The following is a 24,020-nucleotide window of genomic DNA, read 5'->3' as shown; positions in this document are numbered from 1 at the left end:
CCTACTGAAAATTTCTCAATTCAACAAGCATGTTTAGATATCCAAAAAAAATCTGATTTTTGTTTTCACAACAAGTGTTGTCCAACTGTAAATACAAAACTTCAGGAATATTACCAGAATAATGAGAAAACACATCATGAATAATGGTTATTGTCATATTTTCATCATTATGAATATTTGGAGCTGTGAGGTAAACCCTTGCCAATATTTTGCCATTGAAGACCATACAACTGACCAAGTAAAACTGAATAAAATTTTCCTCCTATAAATCTTTGGGGGTGTGAAAAAAATGTGGTAGAAGTGTTTTATTCTGGTCCATACCATCAATTACCAAACCCAAATATTTATTTGGATTATCATAACACTCCCTTTGATGCTTGTACAACTTCTTCCTTTCACTTTTTGTTGCTCATGATGCTCTTGAAGTGCTTTGACAGTGGAATCCACACATAACATAAAATAAAGCTATTAATAAATAGTTTTCATAGTTGATGATTATACAATTTAAAAAAATAATGTTATGAATTCTTACCTCTTTCTGCCCCTTGACATTTATCCATTTTTTCTTTAAGAGAAGCACGTGTACTGCAAATCCCCATCCTATCTTCTTAGGAATACAGACATTGTTGAATTCTTTCTTCCATATCTTCACAAAATATTGATATGTAATAAATTGACCATTTCCTTCAACACCTTCTACATATTCTTTATATAGGTTGTAGATTTCTCGTCTTGAGAAATTATCTGGAATATGTATTGTTTCTCTATTTTGCATACACTCACCATGCTTTGAAAACAAGTGTTTCATCCATGACATTACAGTATTTGATAATGGCCTAAACTCTATTTTATGACGTACTTCTAAATAAAATATGTAATCTTTTTCTAAATTTTCTTGGATTCTTGACACATGAAAATTACCAATTGAATGAAACATTTTGAGATCCTTTCTACATATAAATAATACCCAATATGGTAATCATAGCCTAACAATGTAGATTACATGCACCCAACTAAATATGAATTTCGCATGTTTTTAACCATTGACAAATATCTCTTCCTTTTCTCTAATGCAAACTTGAAATCCATGTTTCAAGCAATCATTTGACAACATTCACTTGAAATGAGATCGCTGATAGAACTTATTCTTGTGAGATATTCTTCTCTACCCCTTGTATAGCTAGAGAATCTTGGATTGATACAAAAAGGTCTAGTCCTACTCTTCGATACAATATTTGTTTGCACTGTCTCTATCATTGAATCATCATCATATGTATAAGAATTTTCATCATAAGTAGGAGGAATATTATCCTCACTATGATCGTTTTGAACATAGTTAGGAAATTCATCACCATCATTGTTTGAAAAATATTTATTACCATCCTCAGTTGCAGGACATTTTTCACTACCATCATCTATGCTTTTGAAATACTGACTTGGAGGATATTCTTCATCATATTCATATTGCCCTTCGTCAGTGCTACCCACATAGTCCTTAGAATTAGGAATAAATGGGAAATTTGACTCTCTATTTACTGGATATTCTTCATCATGTTCTTTGTTATTGTTGCTCTCATAGCCTTTAGGATTAGGAATAGGCGGAAAATGTGACTCTTTATTTACTGGAAATTATTCATCCTTCCGTTCATCACTACTGCTCTCATAGTCATTAGGATTAGGACTAAGTGGGAAATGTGACTCTCTGTTTACTGAAAATTCTTCATCTTGCCCTTTGTCACTGTGTCTCTCATAGTCCATAGGATTGGAACTAAGTGGAAAATGTGACTCTCTATTTACTGAAAATTATTCATCCTACCCTTTGTCACTATTTCTCTCATAGTCCTTACAATTAGGAATAAGTGGAAAATGTGACTCTCGATTTATTGGAAATTCTTTATCCTCACCTTCGTCACTGTTGCTCTCATAGTCCATAGGATTAGGACTAAGTGGAAATTATGACCCTATATTTATTTTAAATTCTTCACCCTGCCCTTCGTCATTGTCATTCTCATAGCCCTTAGGATTAGGACTAAGTGGAAGATTTGACTCTCTATTCACAGTGAAAGAATTTTCATTATATTCATCAATATGAATAGAGTTGTTACGTGACGAAGATGTTGATGCTTCACAAAGTGAAAATTCACTATCAAAAAAATCCATGCCATTCGAACAGAAGAGGTTGAATGATACAAAATCACTCTCTCCTAATGATAATATATAGCTTAAAGAATGAAATCTTCCCTCCAAACTTTCCCTCCAAAAATTTTGGCCGAAAATTTTCCCTCCAAAAATTTCGTTGGAAGTATTTCCCTCCAAACTTTTCTCCTACAATTTATTGAAAAATTTCTACAAAAAAATTCTCTTGAAAAATTTGACTCTAATTTCCATTCAAATTTTCCAAAAAAAAAATTATTTAATACACTCCTTCAAGATTAAACTAAATCTTTTACTTAAATTATATAACATTTACTAGACAATTGCACTGTCTTTTTAATTTTTATTATATATTTTATCCCATATGTAACATAAATTACTGTATCATCATAATACTAACTAGATATTTTTTTATAAAAAATTAATTAATACCAAATTCAAGATCGATAAAACAATTCCATAATTTATGTTATATAATAAATTTAGTTGTCACTATTGCTCACATCACATCAAGACTTCTTGAGGTTTCGTTAAAAATCTTAGAGCAGTTTTGTTGGAGAAAGTACATTGTCATCGACAACACATTCAACAAGAGATTATCGCATTTCAAAGGTTAGTTTCCCTTTTACTTCGACCATTCAATGAGGAATTTCGGGAAAATAGTTTGTTATATGCCCATAAATAATTTTATCTTTTTTATTTATTCTATTTGTCTTGGGGAGCAAGTCAATTTATTAATTTGAAATATAGAAAAATTTTGAAACTCAGTAGATTTGAGTTCAAATCCCACTGAGTGTAGTTCTTAAACCCCCATAGGTTTACTAGTAGTTATGTGTCACATGGGCTGTTATGCTCACACATGGTACCATACAAAAAACCCATTCTATTAAAAAAAAAATAACATTTAGTTAACAAAATATAGATTCCTTAAAAAAAAAAAAAAAAAAAAATCGCATGAGCCAAGTTTTCCCAGTGGCCCCTGGCAAGCAAGGGCCGCTATGTCATTAGTGGGCATGGTGGGCCTGGTTGTGGGTGTGCATGCATGCGGCACGTTGTGCTTTCCAGGCATGACAGTTGTGATGCAGGCGAGCATACCCATGGTCAGGCGCACCTACCCACAGGCACAATCATAGTGTGCCCATTATGCCTATGCCTGTGGATGTGTGTGCCTGGCCGTGGGCATGCCAACCCGAGGCACAATGGCCCTTGGCAAACAAGGGGTCGTTGTTCTCCAAGCGGGCGCACCCACCGACGGCATAGCTACCCCGTGACAGGAAAGGGGGCAATTCTAAGAATCAACCCCATGCTTTTCAAGGGGTCAATTCCATAAATAGGTCCTTAGCAAGCTAGGGGGCCGATTAGCTGATTCTCACAATCGGTCCCCTAGTATGCTAGGGGCCGGTTCTCAAAATCGCACCGTCGCAAGTAGGGGGTTGATTCTCAGAATTGGACTCGTTACTGTTAGGTTGTTGTTATGCCGCCGGTGGGTGCACCCACCCGAGGCACAACAGCCCCCTAGCAAGTAGGGGGTCGATTTTGAGAATCGACCCCCTTCCTACTGGGGGGCCGCTATGCAACGAGCAGGCATGCCCATCGACGACACAACGACCCCCTCCTTGCTAGGGAGCGTTGTGTTCCCAATGGGCATGCCCTTCCCTGGCAAGTAGGGGTTGATTCCCTAGCAAGTCAGGGGGTCAATTCCTGTCACTAGTCGATTCGGGAATCGTCCCCTGGTAGGCGAGGGGGTCCATTCTGAGAATCATCCCCTGGCCTGCTGGCAACTGATTATGAGAATTAGCCCTAGCAGACAAGGGGGGTGATTCTGAGAATCATCCCCTTGGCAGGAAGGGGGCTGTTGTGGCTCGAGCAGGCTCTCCCACTAGTAGCACAACATCCCCTAGCAAGAAGGGGGGTGATTTTATTGAAATATGATATTTTTTTTGGTATAATTTTATTGAAAGCATTTCAATTATGTTAGGATGAACTTATTGTATAGAGAGATACATTATGAATGTTGTCGTCAGATTCTACTCAGGGTCAGAAGAAGATATAACAAACAAGCAAAAAAATATATTTCATGATGTTACAAGACTAGATCCAAGGGTTTAGCAAAGAATGCCTATAGTGGATAAATCTAGCAAAACTTGACATGTTACTTTTGAAGATGAGGAAGATGAAACTGAAGCTGAAGCTGAAGAATATGTTTCCATTACTGAGGATGAGATTAGAACCGATGTTAGAAATGAGAAGAGCCATAAAAGACCAAAAGAAAAAAATTCCAAGAATGTCTCCCTTCTAGTTGATGAGGATGAGATTGCTTATGTAAAGAAAATATGATAACCGAGAGGAGGAAGAAATTAGAAGTTGATCATTCTCAAAAAATCATGGCCAACAATGAAGATCCTAGTGAAAACTCAAAAGAAAGTAGTGAAATCATTACACGTTGAGTTGATTTAAAGGATGGCATTATTAAAACAAAACAAAATTCCATTCGACATCAATTGGCAAAGACAAACTTAATTGAGGGTGGCCATACATTTCAACTTAATGTCAGCGAAATGAAGGGAAATTTAAATATCAAATGATAAATCCACACCACCTACATGTTCACAACTTGAAGACATTGATGAGGTACAATCCATATGCTCATGTGGTTGATTATGTGCTTCTTGATGATCCAATTCAAGTCCCCAACAAAGAAGCATTTGATAAGTCAAAACGTTTTGAATACAAATATTATGTACTTGGGGGGAACTATTCTATAGAAGCTCAATGACAATTTATGGAGGAATATCCTAATAACCCGCATTTTGAAACAATGAAATATATCATTTATGCTAGTTTAACAGACAAAAGCAAATTTATTGGCATGGTATCATAATACAAATAATGAGTATAGGATGTCTATGACTTTCATCCAAAGGGTTGGATTTATTCATAATAAATTTGAAGAAAAATGTGGTGGGGAGAAGACAACATTTAGTCTAGCCTTTTGGAAGGAATGTTGAATGGAAATAAGTTATCAAATTGAGGAAAAAATCAATTCAAAAGGTGGCAAAGTAAATTCTGATATATTCATAGGTATCGATAACATTTTCCAGTTGGCATTTAGAACTAGAGAGATATGGGAATTGATTAATGAGTCATGCTACTTAATCGGGTAGATGGTAAGAGTCACAGCCAAGTACTAGTTTATAATGTTGTTGTAAAAAAACTAACATATGAAGATAAAGAAGTAAAATGAAAGATAGTTAACATTTATCAAAAACCACAGTCGTTGGTTAACTATCTTATAGATTTATGTTCAAATGCAGGAGATTGGGTTTTGGATTTATTCTCAGGCCCACGGAAGTTATTTTATATAAAATTGAATTTCAACATCTTTTTTATTTTTTATTTTTATGTTATACTAAATTACTTCATTATTTCTTTTATACTTGATGATTAGGTACAAGACTAGCATGTTGCCTACAAAAAGGAAGAAATTGCATTGTCATTGAAAGGACCCAGTACAGTGCAAATTTATTCAGCAAAGAATTAATGCTCTTTAATTTCTTCCAGATGCAATGCAAGAAGTTGGTTTGAGGAAAGGGGATTTTAATGAATCACGTGTGGGAAAAGAGGCAAAGGAACCTCAACCATCATTAGATGGAATGATTGGAAAGACATACATTGGGAAATTCACATTTAACACCGAAGATCCATCAGAAGAGGAAAATGAGCAAACCATTGCAGAAATATTATGGAAGAAGACAATGATGAAACTCTAGAAGATGAAGAGTATGGATTACGTGATATTATTGACTAAATTTAAGCTATATTTGGAAATCAGACTCATTTTTTGTATCTATTAATCAAATATACTTGTAATGTTTTTACTTTGACATTTTATCAGAAGAATATGTATTCAGGTATTGTTGTTATATGTTTAATATTTGTATTATGTGGTTTCCACTTTAATTTTTATGTGAATCATCACTTTTTTTTAAAAAAATTGTGATTATTATTATTTTTTGACATGAAATTCATAAATTAAAAAAAAATGTTATTTATTAACCATTTTTTGTTAAATGTTTCCTATAAATATTGTTTATTTGACGTTTAATTTTTAGCAAAAAAGTTTCAAAATGTGTAATTTTTTTGTTATATTTATATTCAAAATGTGTATTTTTATGTCAAATGTTAATTGTTTTTTAGAGACAATTATTTGATGTGCATTGAAATATTAATTAATGATATATAAATATATAGAAGATTGAAACTTTAAAATATCAACCTTTTATTTTTAATTATGCAAAAAAATAAAGATCTCGCTACAAAAAAAAAATGAAAAGAAAAAACAAATATGAAGAAGACTACTACAAAAATTGTTAAATTTAGAAAATAATTATTCACATTTAATACAATCGAAAATTTAAAGTCAAAAATAAGTCTCCTAAAAAAGGGGCTTGACACTCCATCAACACCTTTTAGAATGGGCATGAAAATCACTAACATTTTAAAAGTAATGCACATAAGAAAATTTAAAGTATCAAAAACTATGTCATATATATATATATATATATATATATATATATATATATATGAGTTCCCATTTCAAAGTTTACATTGTTTATTACATCAAATAAAATCTCAAATACTATTGTATAATAAGTTTATAAAAACAAAAATTAAAATTTATAGTATTTATTTTTAAAATATATTTTGAAATTCAAAATTACTTATGCACATGAAAAATAAATTAGGTAAAAAAGTATACATTCATCCTTCTTAATATTATTTGAGATAATAAAAGTTCATATTCATATCTTATCATATAAATGTTCCATATACTTTTTAGAGTCGGTAATAAATGGTTTTTCTCAGTTTTGAGACTTTCGTTGGGAAATCGTAATCGACACATTGAGAGGAAATTGTGAGTCTAGGTCACATAGAAAAGAAATTTATGCCTTTCTAGTGCCTAAGACTCATCCAAAGCTAGCATTGCTATGTGTAAGAGCCATCCAATGCTACAACCCTCATGAAGTATCTTATGCTAGAAATCTAACCAAATTGAGCCATGTGTTAAAGTCAAAATGTTAGTTGTGCCCCTTCTCTCTGGAACTCCCACCATCAGGTTCATCGCTCCACGATATTGATATTGGAGCTACAAAAATATGCATAATGATTATTACAGTTATGACAGTACCGTATGTGCTAGATTATAAGCTCCAGCAACAACCATGGCAATAGTCTCTATTGCCCGCCAAAATACACAGGTTGCTTGCACCAAAGAGGTGGTCATTGAAGCTAGTAAACTCATTACTTCTATTTAGGGTTGGAATTTGACGAGCATTTGTCGCAAGGATTTTTGTTCATGTTAAGAAAGTAGAGCCGACATAAACATGCCATACAAACACTAATTATCAACTACATGACCCTCAAAAACCAATCCAATACTTTAGACAACTTGCCTTGGGGTCCCACTGATCTTTTGGACAACTTAAGGCTCAGTCGCTCCCATCCTATAGGCATGCGTGTGACTAACAACTCAAAGTTGATCTCTCGGGCTTGCCTGCCAGTGACCAGAGACCAAAACTGTCAGTGCTATGCCAACAACTCCAGGATTTGAGCCACCTTTTTAGGCCTAGAGCCCAGGTCACTGCCCAAAATTGAACCATCTCTTCATATCAGTAAAATAACATGGAAATGACAGTACTAAAGAAAATACTTGTTCAAGACCTTGATTGGACCCCTACTAGCCATGACAGGAATTTCGTCAAACATATTGCAAATGTGTAATCTATAGGTGTAATTAACAGTTCTGAGCATAAGGGTCTCATACTTAGCTGAGAATTGCTAAGAACCATTGATGCCTCAACACATCAACTGTCATTCCATCCATTAGGTCATAGACATTGATCATTCAATTACAAGTAAAAACACGAGGGAAGCCATACATGGTTGATGTCATAAAACACATACATAACCAGCATAATAGGGACATAAATACTCATGAAAGTATAGGCATATACACCACATACAATCCATCAAAATTCGCATAGAAACACAAGGAGAAATAACCTTTCATTAATGATTCAAAATCCAAACCTGGAATGGGACTTCCATGTTCCAGATGACCGTAGAATGGCTAGGCTAAATATCTCTGCAGCCATTCACCCCTGTGTAATATTCTAAGCATAAATTTGGGATCTCATAGAACACATCAATAAAAAATATCGAGGGATTCCAAAGGCCATCCACCTTAATCCATCAAACAATGATTCCACCTCCTGGTCCGATATCCCAAAACCATCATTAGATCGGTCTCTATCCCAGCCATCCAGGGCTCCAGAGGTATTGTCCAACCTGGCCACGGAACTAGTAACTAAACCCATAGCCTTTACCAGGCTCCAGAGTGTTTTCCCAACCAAGCATACAAGAGTAGTAACTCAACCCACCAAGTGCTCCAGAGAATTTTTCCAACCCAGTCTACGAGACTAGTAACTCAACCTAAGTTGTTCCAGAGCTCCAAAGCATTTGTCCAACCAAGGCTACGGGACTAATAGCTCAACCCATGTTGCTCCAAGGCTCCAAAGCATTTTTTCAACCAAGGCTACGGGACTAATAACTCAACCCAAGCTAAGGAAACATGAGAACAAACCAAAAACACAAGGAAATAAATCCACAATTACGATGGCTATCCAGGAAATGGAAAGGCTAGGAAATCCATTGTCAATCCTGGCCATCCTCCATGCCAATGGAAGATCACAACCAATAATCCACATCCATATACCATGCATTCGAAAAATAGTGAAGGAAACATACATGCAACTCAGTTGCTACAAATAAATCTAATGTAGTTGTTGATCCTGATGTCCTCTTGCACTTTCTAACTCTTCGTTTGTCTTCTTGCTCCAAGAATCCAAGTATGCCACACCATCCAAGAGTTCTCAAAGAAAAATCAAAGTCTCCAAGAGTATGAGAGAGAGAGCTTCAACATTGAACTGACAAAAAGTTACCAACTAATCCTTAGAATCCTTTTTATGAATGAGGCCTTTATTTTCTTCATTTTCCTCCTCACATGCAACCTGTGATTTTTCACCTCCCTTTTCTCCTAATTTCCATTATTTTCATAAATAAATGTGCCAAAAATTCCATTTTTCCTTTCCAAAGCCTTAGCCATTTCCTTTTCCAATTTCCTTAGCCATAAATAACCAAATGAACACCCCCAGGATGTCTTGCCCAACATTCAGCTTGGAATGAGTGTCCCATTGACTGTGGTTATTGTTATTAACTTTTATTACATTGAACTTTCACCAGGGTTGTTACACGTGCTCATCAACAAGTTGTCCCAAGGTTGCACACACTAGCCCACAGGAAGGTTGGCCCAAGGGCATTCAACGAACTTGAAGGTCAGTTTAAATAATGAAAACATGTGTCAGTTGAATTGATTGGTGTTGGTACGATGACTGTATATTAGAGAGAGTCATTCGACTAAGGATCAACCAAGGCATATCACGGAACAAAGGAAAAAGTTTGAAGTCTAAGGGAACCACCGTTCAGAGGTAGCGCAGGTAGAGGGTAGTGACCTACATGCAAGAAGTAGCAGGTTATGCCTATGCACCCACCAGGGTGGGCAAGGTTTGAAAATTTATTTTTGGGGTTTCCTGACGAGTTATACAGTGTGGGCAGAAGTTGCACGACTTGGCAAACAATGCAGGTGGAGGCTGGACAACTTGGAAGATAGTGCGAATAGGGAATTCATGACTTGGAAGACAGTGCAGACAGCGATTTCCCGACTTTGTAGACAGTGCAACTAAAGGTTGCACAACTTGGTAGACAGTGCGAGAAGAGGCTACACGACTTGACAGATAGTGTGGGTATAGGATTCACAACTTGGAAGATAGAGCGGGCAGAGGTTGTACGACTTGGCAGACAATGTGGGTAGAGATGCAAGACTTGGGAAGAAGTTAGGTGGACGAGTTGCTAGTCTAACTAGGTAGCTACCACGATGTTTATTATGTTGTAATTATTGTTGTAATATATTTGGAGAGTTAATATAAGATTGGGGTGAACTACTTGGGGATTCCCCCCCTCCCATATAACCTTGTGTTCACTGTTATTTATTGTTGCATATTGTTGGATATCACATGTTTATGATATAAATGATAAAAAAATTTAAGTGAACTGAACAGATTGTAATTACGTTGCATTATTGAATTAAAGGAACACTTAAACAAAAATTTGGCTAAGTGTTTGATTGTAGGCGTAGTCCAGGTGGAATTAGCTTTGGAAGAAGTTAACTCTCACTGGTGTCACACAACACCCATGGTGACTTAAGTCACCACTAGCGTGGGGCCATGATAGTTGGTATTAGAGCTTGGCTTGCAAAGGTGGGCAGTTGATGTAATGAAGTTTGGCAAGGGAAAGAAAGAAAAGTCAAAGGCAAGTTGAACGTATAGAGGCATTGAAGTTTGGTTTAGACAAAGGCAAACCAAGGGCTTGAGTCAAGTTGAACAAAGTGCGATGGTAGGTACAGACATAAGGGTTGTTCAAAATATCATAGAAATTGTATATTTTTGAATTCTTTCCTTAATATATGACCATTAACAAGGAAAGTAATTTTTTCATCATCAATAATTTTTATTTTGACTGCGCCACTATCAAAAATAGTATCAATATCATAAGGACCAAGCCAATGAATTTGAAATTTTCCTTTGAAAATATTTGAACTTCGAATAAAAAAGAAGAGCCCAATCACCTTGCTTGAGCTTTTTAGCTTTGATTAATTTGTCGTGCCACTTAGATCTTTGCTCTTGAACTATGATGGTCCTTCTAATAACATCTTCTTGGATCTCATCTTACTCATTCAATTGTGCCAATGTTTGTTTCTAAGCTTCTGATAGATCAAGGACTAATTTACTTGTTGTTGTCAAGGTATCCACTTAGAATTCAATTGGAAGAAAGACTTTATTTCCATAGACAAGATCATAAGGAGTATGTCCAGTTATATTCCTCCATGTAGATCGGTATGCCCATAAAGCTTTTGGAAGCTTTTCTTCCCAATCCTTTCTATGTAACTGCATAGTTTTGGCAAGAATTTCTTCAAGAACTTTGTTGGTAGATTCCACTTGTCCATTGGCTTGTGGATGATATGGAGTAGACTTCTGATGCTTGATTTTTTACTGATCCATGATCTTTTGCACCAACTTTTATGTGAATTGGGTACCTTAATCTGTTAAAATTTCTTTTGGAACACCCAAACGAGTAACTATATCCTCAAAAATAAATGTAACTACAACGTTTTTAATTTCAAGTAAAATAGGTTTAGCTTCTACCCATTTTGTAACATAATCCATGCAAAAAACTATGCACATTTTCTGTTTAGATGGAGGATTTATTGGTCCAACAAAATATAGACCCCATTTTTCAAAGGGTTCTACAAGTACCTATGGTTGTAGATACATTTCATCGGATGGAATGGGCTTCCCCATTCTTTGAAAGCGATCACATATTTTAACATATTCTTTGGAATCCTTGAAAATGGATGGCCAATAATATCCTAAAAGAAGGATTTTGTAAGAAGTTCTTTTACCGACAAAAAGTCCTCCACATGGCTCATCATGGAAAGCTTTCAAGATTTCAGGTACTTCATCTTCTCGAACAAATCATTAGATAATCAAATCAGGTCCAATTTTGTACAGTTCTCCATCTATCCAGGAATAAGGTGCACTAGTATTGATCACTTTTTTCTTTTCTCTAGCTGATAGTTGTGGAGGTAACCTTCCCGTAGCCAAATAATTAGTAATATCTACAAACCAAGGTATTTTAGTAGATACTGCAAAAAGATATTCACCAAGAAATTTATCTTTTATTAACAATTTAATTAATAAATCTAGTTAGTTTATAACCATGATCTTGAATAAAAATATATAATAAATAAATATTATACCCTTATGTATTATTATATTATATTAATACTTTCTTGTGTTTAATTTTTAAATATTTTTTTTAATAAAATAATTAATTTCTTAACAACCTTTTGCGAACGGCTAGCTCATAACAACTAGTTTACAACGGCTATTTCCTAATGACTAATTACGGGCATGGATGCTTCTCTGCTATTTAAGCATTTGCGAAGATTGATCTTTTCACCTTTGTCCAGAGGATGAACCACATTAGTTAGTTCAAAATGTCAACAAAATCTCAAGAATGTGATTAATCTGAAAGACAATACTATTATCAATATGCATCACAAAATTCTAAGATCTAACATATTCTAATTTATCGGCATCCTTCTGAAGACCTATTGCAACTGAGACAATATGTTTCTAAACAAGATTTTCTTACAATTATACTCTACCCACTAAGGTACCCACAATCATAAGTCCACCTACCTTATACTCTTGACCAACCAAAGGATCAAAGCAATAAAGAATAAATTTGTTAACTAAATTAGTGTCCACAGTTGTCACAACACCCAAGGTCTCAGTTATTACTGTCACGTAGAAGGAAATTGATGATTTGGTGCATGCTCAACTTTTAATCACTCGCATATTATATTCACATATTGTCTCCAAAATTTCTATTACAAAAGTGCATTGTTTAAACAAGACTTCTCTTGGTGGAGTTGCACCTGACTTCTTCACTCCTCCTAGAAAATTCCACTTAGTTTTTTCCAAGTTTAGCAATTGTACAATTCACACAAATAAGCTTGTTTCAAGGTAGGGAAGAGCACAGAGTATCACATTGTCTACATTGTATGCACATATATTGTATCACCGAACCAATTACTCCAACGTCTTATGAGAATGTGCAAGAACCAAATATCCAGAAAATAAATGCAAGAATGTGGCAATAGATTTATCTAGTTTTTCAGTATATTCTCTATTTTGGAGGCTCCTGGTCTATCTATAGGTTTTCTAAATTGAACAAAGTCTTCTTAAATGTAGCAAAGGATCTTTCAATTGTGGATATTTCATCAAGCCCTTTGAGAGAAATATCATAAACGTTTTCCAAACTAACATCTATTGTTTCAATGGGATAAGCAAGAACAATAGGTTCTCTAGAATTGGAACTTTGGCCCAAAAATCATTGTTTTTTTTATCATCAGAAAATTATAATAAGCGATATTAAATGTCTCGCATAAAAACATTCCCATTTCCTTCATCCTCCTTATTATGAGATGATGATAATTTTCCCAAATTCGAAACCTTACCTGAACTTCTCAACTTCCTTTTAAACATGGCATTAGGTCCATCATGTTTTGGCGGCTTAAGATTTCAGTTTTTGTTATGATTCTCAGAAATATTACGTTTTTCATTTTCCAACTTGTAACTATCTTCAATTGAATTCCTTTCATGAGAATCCTGATTTAAAGAGGTCTTCACTTTCCTTGCCTTCTTTCTAGCCTTGACACTAGGTTCATCCAGTTTTAAAGTCTTCCAAATGATCACTATCTTTAGATGGATCCCTTTGATGAGAAGGTTTATTTAAAGAAGACACCCCCTTTACTAGTAAAGACCCATGCAATTCAAAAAGTGTCTTTGATTTGTCTCTCAACTGCTTTTGTTTATAGCCAGATTCATCACTAGACAGATCAGATATGCATTCTTAAACTGAGAGATAATAGAGAGCACTGCTACAAAATGTATCTGTAACAACCAGGAAGTATCAAGTAGCTCTTGCACAATGTCTAACAATTTTTACATGCTCCATTGTTGCTTTTAATATTTTCTTCTCACTCTGCCAATTTAATCCTATGCTAGAGCTTTTCTTTTAAGATATTTGACTTTTTAGCTAGGCTAGATTGAGCTACAACAAGGTTTATAATATTAATCTTTGGGTTTAGTATAAATCCATTGGGTTTATAATTATGGGCAACCATGGTCCAATATCACATTGGGACAAAGTTTTTCTTAACATGAAAACCAACCATGGTCCAACGTCACATTGTTATAAATATTGTCTCCATATGAAAATCAATCATGGTCAACCATGGTCCAACGTCTCATTGTGACAAAGATTGTCTTAGTATGAAAATCAACCATGTTCATACGTTGAATTATTACAAATATTGTCTCCATATGAAAATCAATCATGGTCAACCATGGTCCAACGTCGCATTGTGAGAAAGATTGTCTTAATATGAAAATCAACCATGGTCAAGCATGATTGTTTTAGGGTTTATAATATTTATCTTAGGGTTTATATACCTTGAGTTTATAATATTGATCCCTTGGGTTTAATATTATTTCCTTGGGTTTATATTCCCTTCGGTTTTTAGTATAAATCCCTTGGGTTAATTATATCCTTTGGTTTGGTTTTATTTCCTTGAGTTTGGGTTTATTTCCTAGGGCTTATAATATTAATCCCTTGGGCTAATTAATCTGAGGTTTCATATTCATAGGGTATAATGTTATTCATAAGGTTTATAATTATTAATTATCAACTCATAATGAATTAATAATAATAATAATATGAATTATTAATTAATAATTAATAATTAATAATGAATTTATAATTTAATAATAAATTAGTAATTAATTGTGTAGAAATTCCTTGTAGATTCAAACTACAAATTGTAATATTCTAAGACAATTGACTTGAATCTACTCTTCTCATCAACGGAAACAATAAACGATTGATGAAATCACGAAGCATATAAGAGAAAGAATTCAATCACACATAAAACAATAATTTCCTAGGGAAAGCCACAGCTAAAAACCCCTTCTATCTATATATTGCATTAATCAGAGAATCTTGATGAATATAATATGCTATGCTTAACCTTGAGATCAACCTGTATATTGCATTAATCAGATAATCTTGATGAATATAATATGCTATGCTTAACCTTGAGATCAACCTGCACAAGTATTTTCTATCCTCTACCTGATTGGCTACCTTTGGCCAATACTTAGCCAAATTCTTTGTCTTCCAAGCTCCTACTTCCCTACCCTCACAAGCTCCACGCACAAACTTGTGCTTCCTATTGTTTGGTCTCACCAACTCATGATCACAAAAAAAATGATTAAACTTGTGCCTTCATTCCTCCTTTTAAAGGAAATTCGAATGGTTAAAATTAGTGAGTTTTCTAATTAAGGAATGATTTATTTTAGGCCTTCTTCTGACTGCATGCACCATCTATTTAATTTAGATGATTTTACAACTAATAGTACATTGTCCCTAAACTCCAATATCAATTGGGTCTTTCTCTGATATGGCATGCATGAGTTAATTATGAGTGAATCATCAGTTTACTAGTTTATCATTGTAGGCAGCACCACACTTCACTTCAGGCATCACCCCACTATTTGACAAGCTACACCTCACTATTGTAGGTTAAACCCCACTAATTCCTCCATCAGTTGGAACTAGTTTAACTGACTTTAACTCAGTTAGACTGAATTAAATAATTACAACTCAAAATAAACTTAACTAGTACTCCTAATTATAGGAGACACTTTGCGTGAATCTAGTTAGACCCTCTACTCGAATTAATTGAGCCAACTATGTCAAATTAACTTAGTTAACTATTACAAGTTGTCATGAGATGTGGAATTACAATTTTATTCCCAATTTAATTCAAGGACAAATTAAATTAGGATTTTTCTTGATGATATTTTTAACATTTATTGTTGTTATTTTCAACACTCCCTCTCAACAAGAAATTAATTCACATCTATCCCAATCCAATACCTTTGGAATTTTCTACATCAACATATGAAACTAAAAAACACATCCAAACAAAATAAACTAAATCAACTATGTCTACAATTGTCTACTAGGAAAACTGTGTTGTTGCTGACTCTGCCACTGAGCCTCCTTCTCTGCTATCAACTCTGATATACACTCCTTAGTATCTAACTCACATTGGTCCTCCTGCTACTCAATGTTATGGCCCCCGTAGCAAGGTAATGATCCATTAGACAAAAAACACCTCAATGGATCTTGCCCAATTTTTGAAACTCTTGGACTAAGGTTTCATATCGGCCCACCTCACACTTGATGGTATGGTTGCATGTGATCCCTCTTCCCACTTGGATCAAAATTCCCCCCTACTGAATGTCTATGCTTCAGTGGTTGGCTCCACCCTGTCTCCTCTCTACTTCTCCAAATTGTGGTTGCTCCATAATTTGTTGAGGTTGGTTCTAAGGTTGCACGTTCAAAGGTAATTCATGCTCCCTCTCAACCACCAAGTCTCTGACCTTTGCCTTTCTCCTCAAGGCTTGACAATCATGAGCTAAATTTGATCTACTCATGTTGTTGTTGATGCTTCTTCCTCATTGTTTTTGCAACTACTGCAATAATGTGTCTGATCTCCCTAAATCCTGAAGTACTAGCTTCCACAAGGTTTCTCCCCCTGAAACTAGACTTACTCTGAGTCTCGATCTCCCTGTCGGAAATATCTCTGCTTCTCATTATACCAATATTATTGATCACAACTCCTTTTTCTGTCACTAAACCTTGGCTCATTGGTTTACCCACTAGTAGCCTGCTAGCTCCATTAAGAAGTCTGCACATAGGGTCCTCTGGATTTTCCCTGAACTAGAGCTCCATCAATCTACAATGACAACTTCAAATTCTTATATTTTATTGTGATTTTATCTCCGAAACCATGTAGAAATTTCTACAAATCTAATGCTGATACCATGTAGAAATGTCTACAAATATAGATCTGATATCATGCAGAAATTACAATAAAGCTAGCTCTGATACCATGTAGAAATTCCTTGTAGATTCAAACTGCAGATTGTAATATGCTAAAACAATTGAGTTGAATCTACTTTACTTATCAGCAGAAACCATAAGTGATTGATGAAATAACGAAGCATATAAGAGAAAGAATTCAATCACACATAACACAATAATTTTCTACGGAAATCAACAACTAAAAAACCCTGCTATTTGTATATTGCATTAATCAGAGAATTTGGATGAATACAATATGCTCTGCTCAACCGTGAGCTCAACCTACACAAGCCTTTTCTATCCTCTTCCTGTTTGACTGCCTTCGGCCAATACTTAGCCAAATTCCTAGCCTTCCAATCTCCTACTTCCTTGCCCTCACAAGCTCCGCGAACAAACTTGTGCTTCCTATTTCTTGGTCTCACCAACTTGTGCTCACCAAAATAATTATTAAACTCGCGCCTTCATTCCTCCTTTTAAAGGGAATTCAAATGGTTAAAATTAGTGAGTTTTCTAATTAAGGAATGATTTATTTTAGGTCTTCTTCTCTCTGCATGCACCATCTGTTTAATTTAAATGATTTTACAACTGATAGTACATTGTCCCTGAACTCTAATCTCAACTGGATCTTTCTCTGATCTGACATGCATGAGTTAATTATGAGTGAATCTTCAGTTTACTAGTTGATCACTACAGGCAACACCACACTGCACTTCAAAAAGCACCCCACTATTTGATAGGCTACGCCCCACTACTATAGGTTACACCCCACAAATTCCTCCATCAGTTGGAACTAGTTTAATTGACTTTAACTGAGTTATATTGAATTAAATATTTACAACTTAAAATAAACTCAATTATTGCTCCTAATTTCATGATACACTTTACATGACTCTAGTTAGACCCTCAACTCGAATTAATTGAGCCAACTAAGTCAAATTAACTTAGTTAACTATTACAAGTTGTCATGAGATGTGGAATTACAATTTTATTCCCAATTTAATTCAAAGACAAATTAAATTAGGATTTTTTTTATGTTATTTTTAACATTTCTTCTTATTATTTTCAACAAATAATTAATAATTAATGATTAATGATTGTTATAATCATTTTAAAATAATTATTGTTATTACTAAATAATTATGGTTATTAAGATTGTTATTACTTATTAATATTATTACTGAATTTCGGTTGTTGTGACCCATATTATGAAAAGTAAGAAAAGTTTCGGTAAAAATCACATCATCATATTTTTGTCATAGTCTTTCAAACCATCCAGTGGGGTTCATCGTCACAACAAGATGAAGAAATAAAATTTAGAGTTAGATTTGACTGAATAAATAATATTATTAATAAATAATATTTTCATATAAAGAAAACAGTTATATTTGGCTAAATAAATAATATTTTAATATAAAGGAAAAATTGTTAGAATATAATTGTTTATATTGAAGTAAAAAAATAATTAATCAAAAGGAAAATTTTAATGAAATGAATATCTAAAAATAATATTTAGGTCAAACCTAAATAATGAACAATAAAATAATTAATAACATCAATATAATACTATAATAAAATTAAATTAATATTAGGGTCAACTTTAAATAATCAAAACAATTAATTCTAAGAACTTAAAAATAAATAAAAATAGTAAATTGTCAAATTTAAATAATCAAAACAATTAATTCTAAAAATTTAAGAATAAATAAAAATAATAAATGGTCAAACTTAAAATATACAAAAATTAATAATAATCACAATAATGATAATAATAATAATAGTAATTAAGTAAATAAATAATTTAATAATGAAAAAATAATTAATCTTTTATTAGAAATCAAGACAAAAATAAATGATTAAATTATTTAAGTTTGACCTAAATATTATTTTCATTTTAGTGACTTGATTATTTACATTTGACCCAAATATTTTTATCCAAGTTTAATCATTTATTATTTTTAAGTTTTAAAAAATAATTGTTTTGATTATTTAAGTTTGACCGAGATATTATTTTTATTTTATTATAATATTATATTGATTTTATTAATTGGTTTATTGTTTTGATTATTTAGGTTTGACCTAAATATTATTTTTATTTTTATTTTTAGATATTCATTTTATTAAATTTTCTTTTTGATTAATTATTTTACTTAATTAGATATTAACAATTATATTCTAACAATTTGTTAGAGATTTTAGGAATAGTAGTGAAACAATTTTTTCTTTATATTAAAATATTATTTATTTAGTCAAATCTAACCGTTATATGATAGTTCGAAACACGTTGACAAAAATATAAGATATGACTTTTACCAAAAAAAATTCTTAGTTTTCATAATATTATTACTATTATCAAATATATATTATTATTAAATAGTTTAAAATTAAATAATAATAAATTACATTCAATATTAAACAATAATTAATATAAGTTAATAATTATTATTTATTATAATGATAATAATAATATTTTCATTGTAATATTTTTTTTGTAATATTATTTTTATTTGTATATATTTATCAATGGTAGATACAAATGAAGTTTTTGACTTATATCAACCATATTAACTTTTTTAATATAATTGTCTTAGTGCTGAATTTAGACTTCTGTTATCCATATCAAGTTTATAGAGAAGACTTTTCCAAGAAAATCACATCATAATTCATTTATCAACACGTTTCAAACCAATAAATGTAATTTATCATCAAAACAAATTAATCTTAATTATAAAAGAAAAACTTACTTATATCACAAATAATTAAAATCATGCTTACCTTGTTGAGTTATACATTTCATATACCACACATATTTTACTTAATATATTAATGGGCATATCTCCTTCACCGGTTCATAATGCTAAAACGCACTCATGTGAAGGGTATAATATATCTATTAAATATTTTCAAAGCTACATAATGCCGTTCCAATGGTCGAATGTTCTAGATTTCTGGTGTTATGAAATTGGCCAATTGGTGTTAGAGTTGATATACGAATATATTGGTATAAGGTAAAGTTTAATTTTTATAATAAAAAAAATATTACTAGTGAGATTATTATTGCAAATTGATTTTAAATATTAAAATTTTATAAATTAAAAGGAAAGAATGTTAAAATATGTTCATTATGGACCATTTGTGTGAATTGAATTTGTTTAAAAAGTGGGAATACTTGCCAGAGAAGGAATGAAAAGATAGTAACGAAGCAAAAAGGAAGCAATGGAGAAGAATCATGGAAACGGACAGTGGAGACCCGGGTATGGAAGTCTTAGATTTACGCACTCTACGCTTTGACTTCAACGATGTCTCCTGCGCTCAAACCTCCGACCAGCGTATCACGTAAGGCCGAACGTGTTTTTCATCCGATTAAAGTGCGTGCGGATGGACTTATTGCGATAAACATTGACGCATCCTTCCAATCAATTTACGATACTAGATTCGCATATAAATAATTTGTATATGAAATATTTATGTGATAGACAAGAGTTATATTTTCTTCAAAATTTAAGATAATATTTTTGTGTAAAACTATTTATGTAGTATAAACGATGTTTTAAAAAACACATACATATACCCAATTAATAATCCCTTTCATTCATTTATATTTCCCCATGCCAAACTTATGGCCATTTTCATGTTGGAAAATATAATTCAAACTCATAAGTCAACAAAAAGAGTTGAAGAGGTGGATAATGAGAGATATGGAAAGTTGCATGGGAGCATAAAAGATGGGATTATATGAAATTAATGTAAACTATCAGAGGCACACAGCACACCAACACACTCAGACACATTGAACACAAGAACCTGAGAACTTGCTTTCATTGATCAGATATATATACATGCAGGAGAAGTTTCTGGAGCAGGGTTTAGTCGGTGGCTTCCATGAGAAGCCTCCCTCATTGTCAATTCCGCCGACTTCTAGAACAGCGGCTAGCTGATTTCTGGATACAACATTAAATGATTGTTGAATATTGCGGACAGGTAGTTGGAATTATTTATGGTTTCCAACACTCCCCCTTAATTTCAACTACATACAATAAACAAGACACTATACTCTTAATTGTCATGCCTGCTGGTCTAAGTCTCAGCTAGGCTTACAAAATTTGGATTTTCTACAATGTACAACATATTTCTACACATTTCAAATTTAGCCTTTCCAAGAGGCTTGGTGAATATGTCAGCCACATTTTCATTTGTATTACAATATGATAAGTCAATTTCATTTGATTGCAATTTTTCTCTTACAAAATGATGTTGTGTCTCAATGTGTTTTGTCCTTGCATGATATATAGGATTGTTTGCTAATTTGATAGTGCTTTGATTGTCACAACTGATTACTGTAGGTGCATTTTGTGTTTCCCCAACATCTTCAAGTATTCTCCTAAGCCATATTGCTTCACAGGTAGCACTGCATAATGCTTTATATTCAGCTTCAGTGGATGACAATGAAACAGTTGGTTGTTTCTTACTGCTCCATGATATTGGTCCTGAACCAATGTTGAAAACATATCCAGTAGTAGATTTTCTATCATCTGGATTTCCAACCCAATCAGAATCAGAATAACCTGCCAATTCAACATCAAATTCATCAGTATACATAATACCAAAATTAAGTGTTCCTTTCAGATATCGAAGGACTTTCTTTGCTGCTTTCCAATGGCTTTCACAAGGCTTAGTCATGAACTGACTAAGTATGCTGACAGAATATGCTATATCTGGTCTGGTAGTGGTGAGATAGTTCAGACTTCCCACCAATTGACGGTACATAGTTCCATTCACCTCTTTGGTTCCATCATCACTGCACAATTTGACATTCTGTTCTAAAGGAGTAGATGTTGCCTTGCATTCAATCATATTGAATCTTTTAAGGATTTCCCTTGTATATTTGCTTTGTGTGATTAGTGTCTTACCAGGCTCCCTCCAAACTTCAAGTCCTAAACAATAATGCAATTCACCAAGATCCTTCATCTCAAATACATGTGACAACTGATTTTTAATTTCTTCAATCAACTTGCATGCATTTCCTGTTATGATTAGATCATCAACATATACAGATATTAAAGCAACATTCTTGTCTTCATCTTTCTTGATGTATAAGTTAGGATCATTCTTGCTTCTCATAAAACCTTTCTCATAAAAGAAAGAATCAATTTTCACATACCATGATCTTGGTGCTTGTTTCAAGACATATAAAGCTTTCTTTAACCTGCAAACCAGATGCTCCTGTCCCTGTTTTACAAACCCTTCAGGTTGAACTAAATAAACTTCTTCTTTTAACTCACCATTCGAAAATGCAGATTTGACATCTAATTGGTGCATTTTCCAATTATATTTTGTAGCTAATGCAATCATAATTCTATTTGTGTTCATCTTAGCTACAGGTGCAAAAGTATCTTCATAATCAATGCCCTCCTTTTTTGAATATCCTTTGGCAACCAATCTTGCTTTATGTTTATCAATACTTCCATCATCATTAAATTTAAATTTATAAAGCCATTTGCATCCTACGGGAACTTTGTTTTTAGGCAATTCTGTTAATTCCCATGTGTCATTCTTCATTATAGAGTTATATTCTTCATTCATTGCATTTCTCCATTCTTCATATTCTTTAGCTTCATCATAGCTTGAAGGTTCTACAACATTCATAACCTGAGACATTAATGCATAATCTTTATACTTTACAGGTACCTGACTTTGACGTGATGACCTTCTTGGAGTTTTACTGCTTTCATCTTTCTTTTGGCTTTGCAGAGTCTCCTCTCCTCTCTTTGGAGTGTCATGACTGCTTGATGCTACTTGTTCTTGATCTTGTACCTGTTCCTGTGCTTGTTCCTGTTCTTGTTCAACACTTGTGTCTAATTTGACATAATCATCAATATTATGCCATACACTATTATTTATTTTATCACCTTCATTTGCATTCTCATGAAACACCACATCCCTACTTGCAAGCAGTCTATGAGTACTGGGATCAAACAACTTGTATGCTTTCTGATTATCACAATAACCAATAAATATGCACTTAATTGCCTTTGCATCAAGTTTTCTTCTTTCATCTTTTGGAATATGAGCATATGCCTTGCAACCAAAAACTCTTAAATGACTCACTTTTGGTTTGTACCCATAAAATGCTTCAAAAGGTGTTTTAAGCTCTAAACTTTTGGTTGGACTCCTATTTTTCAAATAAACAGCAGTATTAACGGCTTCAGCCCAAAAAACATTAGAGATATTTTTACCTTGAAGCATACTACGTGCACATTCAACTAGTGTTCTGTTTTTCCTCTCAGCAACTCCATTTTGTTGAGGTGTATGTGGCACTGTAAATTGTTGTTGAATCCCATTGCTTTTACAATATTGATTAAATTCTCTTGATTTGAATTCTCCCCCTTGATCAGATCTCAAGATTTTGATATAATTACCAGTTTGTTTTTCTACCATATTCTTAAATTCTTTAAAATACTCAAAAACATCACTCTTCTTTCTTATGAAATAAACCCATGTATATCTAGATCTATCATCCACAAAAATAAGAAAATACCATGCTCCACCAATAGATCTAGTTTGCATAGGTCCACATACATCAGTATGAATTAATTCAAGTATTTCTCTTTGCCTTTTTTCTTTATGTATAGGAAATTCCTCCCTATGTTGCTTGCCAAGTACACATGCCTCACATTCAACATGATCATTTTTCAAGACAGGAAGACCTTCAACCATAGTGTTCTTTTGCAGTAGCATTAAATCTTTGTGATTTAGATGTCCATACCTTTGATGCCATAAATCTTCTGTTGATATTGTTGTAGATGCCAATGCTTGATGACTTTTCCTGGTCACATCCAGCTTATACAAGCCTCCAACTCTAGTTCCTGTGGCAATAACCTTGTATTTATCTTGAATGTCTTTCACTACACACTGTGATTTAACAAATTCCACCTTCAAATCTTGGTCAGTAATAGTAGAAACTGAAATTAAATTCTTTTTAATATCAGGGACATACATCACATTATGAATCTGTTTCTCTTGTCCATTAGGCAAATTCACACCTATTACTCCATAACCTTGAACTTTAAGTGATCTGTTATCTCCTAGGCAAACATATGTTCCATCAATATTTTCATGATATTCATCAAACCACTCCTTATTACAAGACATATGGAGTGATGCACCAGAATCAATGAACCAAGCATTCTTAT

This window comes from Pinus tabuliformis, chromosome J (assembly GCF_031772625.1).
Source record: "Pinus tabuliformis cultivar Carrire ecotype Pingquan chromosome J, CPIR1, whole genome shotgun sequence".
NCBI classification, from domain to species: domain Eukaryota; kingdom Viridiplantae; phylum Streptophyta; class Pinopsida; order Pinales; family Pinaceae; genus Pinus; species Pinus tabuliformis.
The sequence above is the reverse complement of the archived record's forward strand: the minus strand, read 5'-3'. Positions refer to the sequence as shown.